Raw genomic sequence first — 16,136 nt, 5'->3', positions numbered from 1 at the left:
TCTAAACAAGTTGTGTTCCAAATTTGAGGTTGATATCTCAAAAAATTAGCTTTCAAGTCAAGTCACCTTTATTTATATAGCGCTTTTTAAAATGCAGATTGTGTCAAAGCAGTTTTACATTGATAACTGGTACATAATTTGGCTGCACAGCAGCTCTTAAAGATCAGAAGCACTGTTGAATAAATGTCAAGAATACTATTGAATATCAAATGTCAAGTGTCCCCAACTAAGCAAGCCAAAGGCGACAGCGACAAGGAACCCAAACTCCATCAGGTGGCAAACAAGTGGCAAGTAGGTGTTAAAATGGAGAAAAAAAAACTGCTTTGTAAAGCAGTGGTTCCTAACCACATTCCTGGAGTACCCCCAACACTGCACATTTTCCATGTCTCCTTTGTCTGACACACCCATTTCTGGTCTTGGAGTCTCTGCTAATGAATTGATGACTTGATTCAGGTGTGCTTGATCAAGGAGACATGCAAAATGTGCAGTGTTGGGAGTACTCCAGGAATGTGGTTGGGAACCACTGTTGTAAAGCACCATCACTTCGAAGGAATTATATTTGAAAGACTTCTGGCTGATACTGTAAATATTACTATAAATTACAGCAACACCTCCCCCTTTTCCTTTCTGTCGAGGATTGTGTCGATAATCATAACCTTGAGGGCTAGACTCATTTAAAGTAATGTAATCGTCAGGTTTTAGCCAGGTTTCTGTCAAACACAGCACATCTAGATTATTGTCTGTGATAATATCGTTTACAATAAGTGCTTTTGAAGAAAGTGATCTAATATTTAACAACCCAAGCTTTATCATTTGTTTATCGTTATTATCTCTATTTTTTATTTGTTGAACATCAATTAAATTTTTACCATTTAATGGGTTTGGACATTTTTTGTTTTTACTAATTCAGGGTACAGACACAGTCTCTATGTGATAATATCTAGGTGCAAGAGTTTCTATGTGTTGGGAATTATCTGACTTCTGTAACGTGAGGCAGCCAGCAGACGGTCGGTTTAGCCAGTCTGTCTGCTTCCTGTCCTGGGCCCCAGTTTTTCATGTTTAAGTTCTGAGACTATATGCCATATTATTATTTTTTCACACAATTATTTTATTACACACATGAAAAGATTTATCATAACATGTACATTTGCTTATCTACAGTATTAAATCAGAATCTCACCTGTGCACCCAGGTGAATAAAAAGTACATTTCTATAATGTACTTAAAATGCTCTATTTTTGTAATTACTAATTTTGTACTTTAAACTAAAAATTCTTCTTTAGTACTTCTTAAGAACATCTAAGTGTACTCAACTGTGCTATTTTTAAACACCATGAAATATGAACTAAAATGTGCTTTTAATATCCTATCTCTGTATTTAAAAATGTATTTACTTAGCACTTGTAGTACACTGTGGGTTCAAATGTAATATAAGTAGTATCTAAATACATTTTTTAAATACAGAGATAGGATATTAAAAGCACATTTTAGTTCATATTTCATGGTGTCTCAAAATAGCACAGTTGAGTACACTTAGATGTTCTTAAGATGATCTTAATTAGTCCTAAAGAAGAATTTTTAATTTAAAGTACAAAATTAGTAATTACGAAAATAGAGCACTTTAAGTACATTATAGAAATGTACTTTTTATTCACCTGGGCATGCGCAACTTTCCACTTGACAAGACTCGCACACATACAGTGAATTGTCAGAGACTGGATACAATTTGCAGTATGACAATACTTTGGATATAAATAAAACAGACAAACGGGGTGTTGTCCTCGAGGATAGATAGCCAGTTTGAAAAAAAAAATGTAGTAGCTGCAAAAGAAGGGAAAAAATCGAACATTCAAGATGTTCTTGAATTCTCCTACATTCAAGAACACAGTCCGAGCAGTTGCCAGGTATGTTCCGTTTATAACTTTATTATTTCCGTGATGCAGAGGGGATCCTGGAATCCAGTCATAAAAATGGAATTTACAGTATAACGCAGATGTCACATAAAATGCAAAATTTGACGGATTGATGAATAAAACAAAAGCCGAGCTGTACAATAGATCAAATTGCATCGTGGTCTAGGGTCTGTGAATATTAAAGCGCAATAAGACTGCTGTATAAATAATATATCTGTTTGTATTGCATGTCTCTGTGTGAATGAGAGGCGCCATTTTACATTTACATTTACATTTATGCATTTGGCAGACGCTTTTATCCAAAGCGACTTACATTGCATTATGCTATACATTTGTATCTGAGTATGTGCAATCCCTGGGATCGAACCCATGACCTTGGCATTGCTAGTGCCATGCTCTAACCACTGAAAGCTACAGGAATTTTGTTTACTACATACTCGAGTACACGCAATGCTCAAATTTGCTGTGTCCGATATTGCATACTGTTGAGTAGGTACTACATTTGAATTTAAATTTACTTCACGTCCGTTGAAAAAGTATGTTCTATATAGTGCGAATGTGTGTAGTATGAGTTAATTCGGACATACTACATCCGCTATGTTTTTACCGTCACATGACCAACCAGCGTCAGTTATGTCCATTATACTCCATTCACAAATCCTCTCGCCAGAAGTAGTAAGTCATCCAGGGTCTTTTCGCCTACTGTTTTTCGAATACTATGAACGTTACTCTGTTTGCATGCTGTTTTTCACGTACTGTATAGTAGAGTAGTATTTGATTTAGGATGCAGCGATTGTTTTCAGTGTTTGCCGTCTCATGAATACTTAATGAGCATTTAATCAATTTATTTTAGAAAGACATTGTCAAATAGGCGAGGCAAGGCAATTTTATTTGTATAGCACATTTCATACACAATGGTAATTCAAAGTGCTTTACATAAAGAAGAATAATAAAAATAGAACATAAGGAATAGAAATAACAGTACAAACAGAGAATTTTGCTATCTGGAAGGATGAGCTAGGAAGTCTTAGGGAGTTTTTTTGTTGTTGTCGTCCATCAGAGTGGATCTAAACGGATCTATCCATCAGAGCAGATCTGAATGGATCTTCCTCACACGACAGGACTGCTACCTGTTAAGGCACTTCAAACTGATAAAGTTTCAATCTCCCCTTTTGCCAAGACACCTCAAACTGCACCACACAGCCCTAATCCCCCTTCCGGAGATATCTTATCTACGCTATGCAGTTCAAATTTCCCCTTTGGAAAGTGTCCTGACTGTAATCCAGAGATATTTTAACCATGCACCACAGCTCAAATTTCCCCAAGGTTTGTCCCCTTATCCAAATTTACCAAATTTTAACCTAATCACAAATTCTTTTCTTCCTAATTCTCCCAGCTCTTTCAGCCAGACAGCAATATTTAAAATACATTAAAAGTTAGAATAACAAGATGATACATAAAAGATATAAAATACATTAAGAAATGAAATCAAAACGGGAAAAGGAATTAAAAGAATAAAAAGATAATACGTATAAAATAAAATACAAACAGTTCGGACATAGCACAGTGCTCAATCAGCAAATGCATAGATAAAAAGATGTGTTTTGAGTCTGGATTTGAATGTGGCTACTGTTGGAGCACACCTGATCTCTTCTGGAAGCTGGTTCCAGCTGCGGCTGGCATAACAGCTAAAAGCAGACTCTCCTTGCTTTGAGTGAACCCTGGGTATTTCTAAATGATTTGATCCTGATGATCTGAGTGATCTGTTTATATTCTATGAGCATATCTGCAATGTATTGAGGTCCTAGGCCATTGAGTGATTTATAAACGAGTAACAGTACTTTAAAATCAATTCTAAATGCAACTGGAAGCCAGTGCAAGGACCTGAGGACTGGTGTGATGTGTTCATGTTTTCTGGTTCTGCTCAGAATCCTGGCAGCAGCGTTCTGTACGAGCTGCAGCTGTCTAATTTCTTTTTGGGAAGACCAGTGAGGAGTCCATTACAATAATCCACCCTGCTGGTGATGAAAGCATGAACAAGTTTCTCTAATTCTTGACTGGAGATAAAGCATCTAATTCTTGCAATATTTTTGAGATGATAATATGCTGATTTAGTTATTGTCTTTACATGGCTACTGAAACTCAGGTCTGACTCCAAGATCACACCAAGATTCCTGACTTGATTTTTAGTTGTTTGACCCCTTAGAGTGAAGGTACGTGTTCACTTTGAGAACTTCATGTTTGTTTCCAAACACAATGACTTCAGTTTTGTCTTTGTTTAACTGAAGGAAGTTTAGACACATCCAATTTTTAATTTCATCAATGCACCGGCACAGGGAGTCAATGGGGCTGTAGTCGTTAGGTGATAGGGCTAGGTAAATCTGGGTGTCATCTGCATAGCTCTGATAGGCAATTTGGTTTTTAGTGATATTTGTAAATTGTCTTTTCTAAATGTTTCGTTAGCATGTTGCTAATGTACTGTTAAATGTGGTTAAAGTTACCATCGTTTCTCACTGTATTCACGTAGAGCCGTCGCTATTTTCATTTTTAAACACTTGCAGTCTGTATAATTCATAAACACAACTTCATTCTTTATAAATCTCTCCAACAGTGTAGCATTAGCCGTTAGCCACGGAGCATAGCCTCAAACTCATTCAGAATCAATGTAAACATCAAAATAAACACTACTTACGCGATTAGACATGCTGCAAGACGAACACTTTGTAAAGATCCATTTTGAGGGTTATATTAGCTGTGTGAACTTTTTTTATGTTTTTTAAGGCAAGCGCAAGCTCCGGGGGCGGGGAGCACGAGATTTAAAGGGCCACACACCCTGAATCGGCTCATTTCTAATTATGCCCCAAAATAGGCAGTTAAAAAAATGAATTAAAATAAATCTATGGGGTATTTTGAGCTGAAACTTCACAGACACATTCAGAGACTTAGACTTGTATTACATCTTTTAAAAAAAAGTTCTTGGGCACCTTTAATAATCATCTTTGTAATATGCACCCATCAAAACAAGAAGTTCGCCAGCACAAAAAAAACACTCAGCCAGGAGGGGGCACTAATGCTCTACTCAGTTTAACACATACATAACCGATTGTCATAATTACATACTTCCTGAATGACAAACTATGCCATATGGCATTTATATAAACTCAATAACATACTTTTGTATTTTTCTTAACATTAAATACACCACATCCCTGATTACAGTGACATGAAATCAAAACTGCTTATTACTGTTTCTGCTGTGACCAATTAATCTATGTATGTTTTCATAACAATCTTTAATAAAAATGTTCAGCCAGTCATGATCAGATCCTGTAGGGATACACTGCAGTTATGTTTTCTAGTGTTTCTCTGATTGGAATTATTTCACTAATTATAATATCACTGATAGTAAATAATTGCTACTTTTGGTTGTGCCTAAAATCTGGCTTATTTTAGAGTTGCCGAATGCATGTTATAGTTCTGATTGGTATGCATTAATCTTAAATGATAGAATATTTAACTTTCCTTTAATTACATTATTAATGATTTTATAAATGCATATTTGCCCTATTAAAAAAAAAAAGAAGCTTTTTCTACTCTCAATTCCACCAGGTGGCGACAATGCACCCGAAGTTGCCACTAAAGAAGTGTTGCCAGACACTTAATTTAGACCTCTGTACGATGTACGATCAATTATAATAATACAAAAATACCATTATGTACGATAATTTCCCACTAAGGTACACCTAGTTATTCATCTATGGTCATGATTAAATCTCAGGGTCAGTCCATGTTTTTTTTTTCTTTTTCATTTATGCGTAAATAAAACTTGACTATCAGATGATCTTTGAATTGAGCTGCACAGAAATGACTGAAAAAATTTTTTATTAATCTGTGCCATATGTTGATCAATCAAAATGAACATTGGTATGTTGTATCAGAAGTGTCCATGCCAAATTTGGGAACAGCACAAAAAGTTTGTTGGTCTAGATAAAAAGCTGTATTCTGTATGCTTGATTCATCAAGTCACCTTTATTTAGTGCTTTTTACAATGCAGATTGTGTCAAAGTATAGATTTACAGAGATAGATGGAACATAATCTTGGCTGTACAGCAGCTAAAATAGTGTTATTGTGCAGCTTAAGTAAGTTCAGTATTGATTCATTCCGTTGTAAAAATAATTAGTTATTAATTTAGTTAATTTACCTAATCTAAAAACTCGTGTACGATAATTGTCTTCCAAAAATAATAATTTTGAGCTTCTGGTATGATACTTGGACATTTACAATCTGGCAACCCTGCACAAAAGGAAAAGGAATGAGGAACTGAGCGCTCCAAAGACTGGTTCAGCATCTAAGGTTGGTAAAAGTTTCTTCATTTGAACGAGCTCGATTTAGATTAAATATCAGGGTCATTCCATGTTTTTTTTTTTTTTTTTTTTTCTGTTTGTGTAAATAAAACTTGACTAACATCATTTGTAGAGCATCTTCCATTCAAAACATGCATTAATGTTAGTATTATTTTAATGATTAAAAAATATCCTTGTAATGATGACCGGACGGATTGACACATAGCAGTATAGTCATTTATAGCTTCTTAGTTCAGAATGGGATTTTTTAATTGTTTAAAGGTTATCTGTATATTTAAGAAATTGTTTCAACAAGGATGTGTTTTCCTAGAAAATTGACACGTGCAAATGAATTGAAATCTAAATCGAATAATGAAATATATATCAAAACCTAGTCTTAATATCGTCTTTGTGCTGGCAGAAGCTGAGAGATCCAGAAGAATCATGCAGAATGAAACATGAAGATGCTGAAGAACAAAGAGGTTGGTGTTTATTCTTGATTCTGAAAAAATAAATAATTAAAAAATATTTTAAATAAATGTTTAAAAAAAAATGCACTTTCTATGAGCTGAGTACAAAAATATACGTCCTGAAACTGAATATTTGTCAGCACCAGGTCATGCTAAATATTATGAGCTATTTTATATTACATTTCAATGCTAGGCAAACAAACTTTGCCAAAATGGGTAATCGTGTTGAAGATTTAGCTCAATAAGGAAATTTTAAGTAACTGAAGAGTTTTTATGTGCATTTTGGGATATAGCATAAAAAACGTTGGATGGAAATGCCAAGATGCAGATTTATTCTAAAAATGCGCATAAAAACGTATGTGCTCAGTTGAGGCAGATACATTTTTTTTATATGATAACAAAACATGCCTATAAACTTAAACTGTGACAAACAGAGTTTGAAATAGTTTGAAAAAAGTTTGAAACTTTTTCACTTATCAGCCAACACAAGTTCAGTGGTAGTAAAGCTCTTATATAGGGATGTATGAGTGCTGAAGGTGTGAGGGAGTTGTGCTTTATCAATGCTATCATGAATTCCCACACCACTGTGTAATTTAATACGCAAACCTGAAACAGAAGATGTTACCCTTTCCTCATTCCCTGCATTGTTGGGCATTTTTTCAACATGACAATGAGGATATGCATTCTTTCAAGCTGAAAAACCTTCTGTGGACATGTATTGCACTCAATCTGAACACTCTTGAGCGCCTGTGGGGGATTCTGTAGAGACGAGTTGAGCAACACTCCCCATTAAAGATCAGGGCATTTAAGGAGTTCATCATCCAGGAATTAAACAGGACAGATGTGACAATTTGTCATGAACTTGTACACTCTGTGCCAAGAAGGGTCAGAGCAGTATATTCAAATTTATGGAGGGCATACTAAGTGCTAGAATATTATACATTTGTTGAATTAAATCTAGGGTGTACTCTATTTCTTATTTAAAAAAAAAATCCTGTCATCCAGCCATCTCCTTCCTTTCTCTTTCATCGTCATCAACAAAAATATTTTTTCAAAGATAAAGGAAAAACTTGTTTGCAGTTACATATTAACAAGGTCATAATCAGGTATATTTAATAAAAACAAGAGTAACACAAACAATCTAGGTTGTATTGAAGGGTAACAATGAAAGAAACAGTGTGCAACTTATGTTCAAAGTGAAATTAAGTCATTCTACATTTGAACAAAATACCACTTGGTATTAGACCACACTTGTGAGTTATTTACTACAGCAAAAATATATATATCTGTCTAAAACATTATCGTTTAAAATAATTTTTTTCTTCTGAAAAATGGTACTTTAGAACACCAAACACCACGCAAAAAACAAACAAACATGCAGTTTCAGGATAAGCAAAAATGAGTACACCCTCCTAAATAGATATAGATAGAGTTAGGGCCCTCTAGGTGGTTGCTAAGGTGTTGCTATGTGGTTGCTAAGGTACTCTGGTTGGCTGCTATGGTGTTGCTATGCAGTAGCTAGGGTACTCGGGGTAGTTGCTAAGGTGTTGCTATGCAGTTTCTAAGGTACTCTGCGTGGTTGCTAAAGTGTTGTTATGCGGTTCCTAAGGTATTCTGGGTGGTTGCTATGTGGTTTCTAGAGGATTCTGAGTGGTTGCTAAGCGGTTGCTAAGGTGCTTGGGGTGGTTGCTAGGGTGTTGCTATGTGGTTGCTAAGGTATTCTGAGTGGTTGCTAGGGTGTTGATATGCGGTTGCTAGGGTACTCCGAATTGTTGCTAGGGTGTTTGTCTTTGTTACATTTAACGATCAGCTTGTGTTATTACACTGTTTTCATTACAATGGTAATGAATGCAAATTTTAACAAAATAAGAGAGATCATACAAAATGCATGTTATTTTTTATTTAGTACTGTCCTGAGTAAGATATTTTTCATAAAAGATGTTTACATATAATCTATAAGACAAAAAAAATAGCTGAATTTATAAAAATGACCCAGTTCAAAAGTTTGTGAACCACTGATTCTTAATACTGTGTGTGGTTACCTGATGATCCACGACTGTTTTTATGTTTTGTGATGGTTGTTCATGAGCCTCTTGTTTGTTCTGAGCAGTTAAACTGAGCTCTGTTCTTCAGAAAAATCCTCCAGCTCCTGCAGATTCTTCAGATTTCCAGCATCTTTTGCATATTTGAACCCTTTCCAGCAGTGACTGAATGATTTTGAGTTTTGATTTTCAGTTTAACTGCTCAGAACAAACAAGAGACTCATGAACAACCAAAACAAACAAACAGTCATGGTTCATCAGGTAACCACACACAGTATTAAGAATCAGTGGTTCACATACTTATGAATGGGGTTATTTGAATAAATTTAGCTATTTTTTTTGTCTTGTGGATTATATCTTTTGTAAAATATCTTACCCAGGACAGTACTAAATAAAAAATAACTTGCATTTTGTATTATCTCCCTTATTTTGTTAAAATTATTAACATTTTCACAGATTCTGCAAGTGGTTTGCATACTTTTTCTTGCAACTGTACATAATAAAAACTGAGAAATATTTGTCATTAATACCCATAAATTAGTAAATTAGCCAATTTTGTTTAAATTAAGGATTGCAGAAATGAGTACACCCTAGATTTAGTGTTGCTCAACTCGTCTCTACAGAATCCCCCACGGGAGCTCAAGAGTGTTAAGACTGAGTGAAATACATGTCCACAGAAGGTTTTTCAGCTTGGAAGAATGCATATCCTCATTGTCATGTTGAAAATATGCCCAACAATGCAGGGAATGAGGAAAGGGTAATATCTTCTGTTTCAGGTTTGTGTATTAAATTACACAGTGGTGTGCAGTGGTGTGGGAATTCATGATAGCATTGATAAAGCACAACTCCCTCACACCTTCAGCACTCATACATCCCTAAATAAGAAATTTACTAACACTGAACTTTACTGTAGGAACCAGGCACTTCTCACTGTACTCCTCCTCTAGCAACACCATAACATTTTAGATGCTGTTAGATCCAAAATGATTGTTTTGGTCTTATGAGACCAGAGTATTGATTCCCAGAATATATATTTTGTAAATATGGGCTTTGGAAATGGCTAGCTGACTTTATTGTGCTTTGGCTACAGTAGGTAGTTCCAGTGAGAACAACAACCATGCATGTCATTTCTGCTGCATCTTACTCTATGAGATAAACTCTTTTCTTAGCTTTTGCTGGCTCTTTGCTGGCCGATGTCTAGCAAAAAAATCCCTCATCACTAAATGAAAGCTTAAAATGAAGGCCTGGTTATTTCAGGAGCCTTGTCACAAGTCCATTGTTTTTGAATTTCTGTGTTACTTTTTTGTCCTCTTTTGTCCTAAGAAATAAGTCTCCTGACAGTTCTCTCCTAAGTGGTTCCATTGTTCTGAGCATTAAGTCTGAGAATGATTCAGTAGGCTAAATAACATTTTTTATTTTCAAGAAATTACTTCTCTTTAAATGTTTTGGCTCAACGGACTTGATCAAACGTTGCCTTAAACTTACACCAGAAATTTTTTATTTTGTTTCATTTAGTAACTTTTAGGAGGGTGTACTCATTTTTGAACACAACATTTTGTCACCTTGATAAGAAAATCTTATTTTCCTGAATAATTTTGACATGCTTCTTTGGTAATTGATTAAGCAGACTTGCTGGAACATTATATATCTAAAGAACCCTAACATGTCTTCTAAGTAATTGAGTAATTGCTGACTTTCAGAAGTTTCAGAGGGGGTGTACTCATGCTGTGCACTGTATACCAAACTACACGAGCCGAGCTCTGCTGTTCACTATCATTATTGTTGGTACAACTGGTTCATTTCATTCACGAACGAATTCACGAATTAGCATTATTACCGAATTATTACCGAATATCGACATAAGTCTACTCCCATCATAATGTCCCTTTTTTAGGGGCTCTATAGATTTGTGCTTCTAATAAAAAAAATTCTAGTACATCATTGTACCCCTTTCATGGAAATTTCCAGGCACATAATGGATCAAAATCATCATAATATTGTTTGAACACAGCTCAATACTTTCTGCTATTACATTAGGGTTTTATATATATATTTATCTTCATATTTTTCTGTTTTATTGATTTACTGAGTACCTTTTTAGCTTTAATTTCAGACCTGATGGATGAAAATGAGGAGAATGAAGAAGTGAATGAAGTGGAGAAACATCAAAGCTCTCAAAAATATTTCACCTGCAGTCTGTAGAAAGAGTTTCACATCCGAAAGAAATCTTGAGGTTCACATGAGGATTCACACTGGAGAGAAACCATTCACATGTGATCAGTGTGGGAAGAGTTTCACACAACAAGGAAACCTTACCCATCACATGATCATCCACACTGGAGAGAAACTGCATGAATGTGATGGCGAAACATTTTTGGGGGCTTCAACCCTAAAGAGCCACCTGAAAGTTCATTCACAGGAGAAACCACATTCATTTTCCTTGTGTGGAAAGAGTTTTTCACTGCTGCAAAGATTAAAAGAACAGAGAATTCACACTGGAGAGAAACCTTACAAGTGTTCACACTGCGATAAGAGATTCAGTTGGTCAGGACATCTGAAAAAACACGAGATGATTCACACTGGAGAGAAACCTTACAAGTGTTCTCACTGTGACAAGAGATTCAGTTGGTCAGGAGCCCTGAAATTACATGAGAGGATCCACACTGGAGAGAAACCTTACATGTGTTCACACTGCGACAAGAGATTCAGTTGGTCAGGAGCCCTGAAACTACATGTGAGAATCCACACTGGAGAGAAACCTTACATGTGTTCACACTGCGACAAGACATTCAGTCATTCAGGAGACCTGAAAAAACACGAGATGATTCATACTGGAGAGAAACCTCACATGTGTTCACACTGCAACAAGAGATTCAGTCGGTCAGGACATGTGAAAAAACATGAGATGATTCACACTGGAGAGAAACCTTACAAGTGTTCACACTGTGACAAGAGATTCACTGATTCAGGAGTTCTGAAAATGCATGAGATGATTCACACTGAAGAGAAACCTTACAAGTGTTCACACTGCGACAAGAGTTTCAGTCAGTCAGGAGCCCTGAAAAAACACAAGATGATTCACACTGGAGAGAAACCTTACAAGTGTTCACACTGCGACAAGAGATTCAGTTGGTCAGGAGCCCTGAAACTACATGAGAGGATCCACACTGGAGAGAAACCTTACATGTGTTCACACTGCGACAAGAGATTTAGTTGGTCAGGACATCTGAAAACACATGAGAGGATCCACACTGGAGAGAAACCTTACAAGTGTTCACACTGCAACAAGAGATTCAGTCGGTCAGGACATCTGAAAACACATGAGAGGATCCACACTGGAGAGAAACCTTACAAGTGTTCACACTGCGACAAGAGATTCAGTGATTCAGGAGTCCTGAAAATACACAAGATGATTCACACTGAAGAGAAACCTTACAAGTGTTCACACTGCGACAAGAGATTCAGTCAGTCAGGAGCCCTAAAAAAACATGAGATGATTCACACTGGAGAGAAACCTTACAAGTGTTCACACTGCGACAAGAGATTCAGTCAGTCAGGAGCCCTGAAACTACATGAGAGGATCCACACTGGAGAGAAACCTCACATGTGTTTACACTGCGACAAGAGATTCAGTTGGTCAGGACATCTGAAAACACATGAGAGAATTCACACTGGAGAGAAACCTTACAAGTGTTCACATTGTGATAAGAGGTTCAGACAGTCAGGATCCCTGAAAAAACATGAGAGGATCCACACTGGAGAGAAACCTTACAAGTGTTCACATTGTGATAAGAGGTTCAGACAGTCAGGATCCCTGAAAATACATGAGAGGATCCACACTGGAGAGAAACCTTACATGTGTTCACACTGTGACAAGAGATTCATTCATTCAGGAGACCTGAAAAAACACGAAATGATTCACACTGGAGAGAAACCATATAAGTGTTCACACTGCGACAAGAGATTTAGTGAGTCAGGATATCTGAAATCACACGAGAGGATTCACACTGGAGAGAAACCATACAAGTGTTCACACTGTGACAAGAGGTTCAGACAGTCAGGATCCCTGAAAAAACACAAGAGGATCCATACTGAAGAGAAACCTTACAAGTGTTCACACTGCGACAAGACATTCATTCATTCAGGATCCTTGAAACTACATGAGAGGATCCACACTGGAGAGAAACCTTACATGTGTTCACACTGCAACAAGAGATTCAGTTGGTCAGGACATCTGAAAAAACATGAGAGGATCCACACTGGAGAGAAACCTTACAATTGTTCACACTGTGACAAGAGGTTCAGACAGTCAGGATCCCTGAAAAAACACGAGAGGATCCACACTGGAGAGAAACCTTACAAGTGTTCACACTGTGACAAGAGGTTCAGACAGTCAGGATCCCTGAAAACACACGAGAGGATCCACACTGGAGAGAAACCTTACATGTGTTCACACTGTGACAAGAGATTCATTCATTCAGGAGACCTGAAAAAACACGAGATGATCCACACTGGAGAGAAACCTTACAAGTGTTCACACTGTGACAAGAAATTCAGTCGGTCAGACCTTCTGAAAACACACGAGAGGATTCACACTGGAGAGAAACCTTACAAGTGTTCACACTGTGACAAGAGATTCATTGATTCAGGAGTCCAGAAAACACATGAGAGGATTCACACTGGAGAGAAACCGTATCACTGCACTGCATGTGGGAAGAGTTTCACTCATTCATCTAATCTACACAGTCATGCCAAAACTCACATTAAGTAGCTTTTCTTTAGTTTCAGAAATTTCAAGTGTGAAGCTGCATCTCTTCCCTATTAGTCTGTCCTAACCAGCCACAACGAGCGACAAGACAAAGAAGCATCATTTAAAAGACCAGCAGTTTCAATGTATTTGGATCAACTCAAAGATGAAGTCCCTCCCCAAAGAACAATATCTCTTATGTATCATTTTGCTTAATAATAGGGGTGTAACCGTACACGTATTCGTACTGAACCGTTTCGTACAGGACTTCCGGTACGCTGCACATGTGTACCGAATGCATTACTTTACATCCTGTTTAAGATCGATTTAAGATCAAAGCTCTGCGTTTGTTTGTTTTTTACTTTCAATAAGAAACAAAGTATCATCTTTCAAATTCTATCCATTTTATCATGAAATTCAAACAGAAAATGCCGTTTTGACGCTCTTTAATGTAGCGTGACCGATCACTGTATAGATGCCTCAAGTTCAAGCGGCAGCATGGAGCGTGAGTAAACGTGATCATCTCTTCCTCGTTAATAGGCTACTACTAGTTACAGAAATGAACATGAATGAACATCTAAAAGGGACAGTGTGTTGAAAGATACAGTACAACTTACTGAAATATATAAAATCTCTGCTTGTTATTTGAGTGTTGATCATTATATCTAAAAATAAATAGCAATTGAATTTGGGCTAGTAGTTTGGGCTTTGTTGTTAACCTTTAATATTATACTGATGTTGAAGTAAGGTCTCCCTACATAGTTTACAGCTTTAGTAGACATAATTAGTTTTATCCTTAAGGAACATTAATTATAATCAAATTTATTTAAAGATAAAGACACAATTTGTTCAGTAAGCCACTGTTTCATAAAAAAAAGTGTTTAGACCCCCCCCCCCCCCCCCAAACACCTGCTGTACCAAACTCATACTGAACTGTGACTTCAAAACTGAGGTATGTACTGAACCATCAGTTTTTTGTACCGTTACAACCCTATCTAATAATAAATTAATCAATTAAATAATCAATGTAGTTTGAGTTTAATTTTTTTTGTAGTACAGTGATGCACTGATTGCAATTTGGAGCTTTCACTGATTTAAGTGATGCACTGATTGCAATTTCCTTTCCGATTAAAAAATAAAAAATTTAATGTGACCTGCAGAGACCGATCTTTGCTGATTCCGAACTACAACTGACAATATACATATACAAACAAATATAAAAAGAACAAGAACAAATAAACAAATTGCAAATAACAGCACAAATAAAATCGATAGAGTAAAGAGAGCTGTGAAACTTCTTTCAACAGCTTTAAATATGGATATTTTTCTTATACAAGCCCATTTCTTTGCTTCAGAAGGCCTTTATTAAAGGTACAATTTGTGATATTTTTTTCCGCTAGAGGTCGCTAGAAGCCTATTCAAAACAAAGGCGTAGTTTGATGACGCCAAGTTTTAGAGCGGAAACTTGTGGTCTCCATCTCAATGGACGGTGCAAAAGAATAAGGATTGGAGTCTGGAAGAACTCATGTTCGTGGATGCGATTATTAACGTTACTGTAGTATAAAGCAGAGCAGAACTGAGTGTTGCGGGAGCTGAACGAGGAGCTGGAGCGATTGATCAACACACGCCTCACGAGCAGCGGGACTTTTATTATGACACAGCCGCCGGCGCCGCTTCCGCTTTTCCGGTCATGAGTTTACGGGAGCTGTCCTTGTCGACAGAACCAGCGGCAGATGGTAAACAGTAATTATGTTCCATAAATAAGTAACACAATCCACCATAAAACGTGCAAGAAGTAAATAAGGAACTGCTTGAAGCAAGCTAGTGGTTTGCTGGACGCTAGACACTACTTCCGCATTTGTCCACGGCACTGTTGTCATGTGGTTTCTACGTCAGTAAAGGCGGTAACAAATGTAACTGACGTCATTGAAAGGCGACTGCACTGCCCCGTGTCACTGTTTAGAATGGGAATTTTCTCATGATTTACAAGTAGTTGAAAACATTAGAGATATTGTTTGTAATCATCTGGACAAAATATATAACACTAGCCTAGTGGTTTTTGGATATTTTACTGCAAATATTTTACATATTGTACCTTTAACCCCCCAGAGCCATCTGGATATCTTTTATGATGGATGATTGCACTTTTTTGGGCTTCAAAATCTTAAAATATTTATTGCCATTATAAAGCTTGGAAGAGCCAGGACATTATTATATATATCTCCAATATTTTTTTGGCTGGGGGCCAATGTGGTGCCGGCAGTCCAGTGGGCCAGGGCAGCGCCAGTAACTCAGGGGGCCATGACAGATTGACCTCCGTGGCCTTGACCCAAGGCTCGGCCACAAAGACCACGGACATATAGGACACATGGAATGAACTCCAGACTGGGAGCTGGAGTCCTCTCTGGACTCTGGATGGTGACAGGAGCCCTCTCTGAATGATAGTCTGGGGCTAGAGCCTTCATTGGACTATAGTCAGGGGCTGGAGCCTTCACTGGACAACAGGCAGAGGCTGGAGCCTACATGTGTGTAGCCCACACACATAACATGGCTTTGGCCATAATGATGATCAGTGCTTCATTATTCTGAGCTGACTCAATGGCAGGAATGGGCTCTGGGA

At 37.1% G+C, this 16,136-nt stretch overlaps 1 pseudogene; it reads left to right on the top strand.

Annotated features, from left to right (window-relative positions):
• The window catches only part of LOC137028243 (zinc finger protein 208-like), a 29,055-nt pseudogene extending 14,707 nt beyond the window's left edge, over nt 1-14,348 (top strand).
• Nucleotides 14,349-16,136: the final 1,788 nt, after the last annotated feature.

The sequence above is a fragment of the Chanodichthys erythropterus genome, chromosome 10 (genome assembly GCF_024489055.1).
Source record: "Chanodichthys erythropterus isolate Z2021 chromosome 10, ASM2448905v1, whole genome shotgun sequence".
NCBI classification, from domain to species: domain Eukaryota; kingdom Metazoa; phylum Chordata; class Actinopteri; order Cypriniformes; family Xenocyprididae; genus Chanodichthys; species Chanodichthys erythropterus.
The sequence above is the reverse complement of the archived record's forward strand: the minus strand, read 5'-3'. Positions and strand labels throughout refer to the sequence as shown.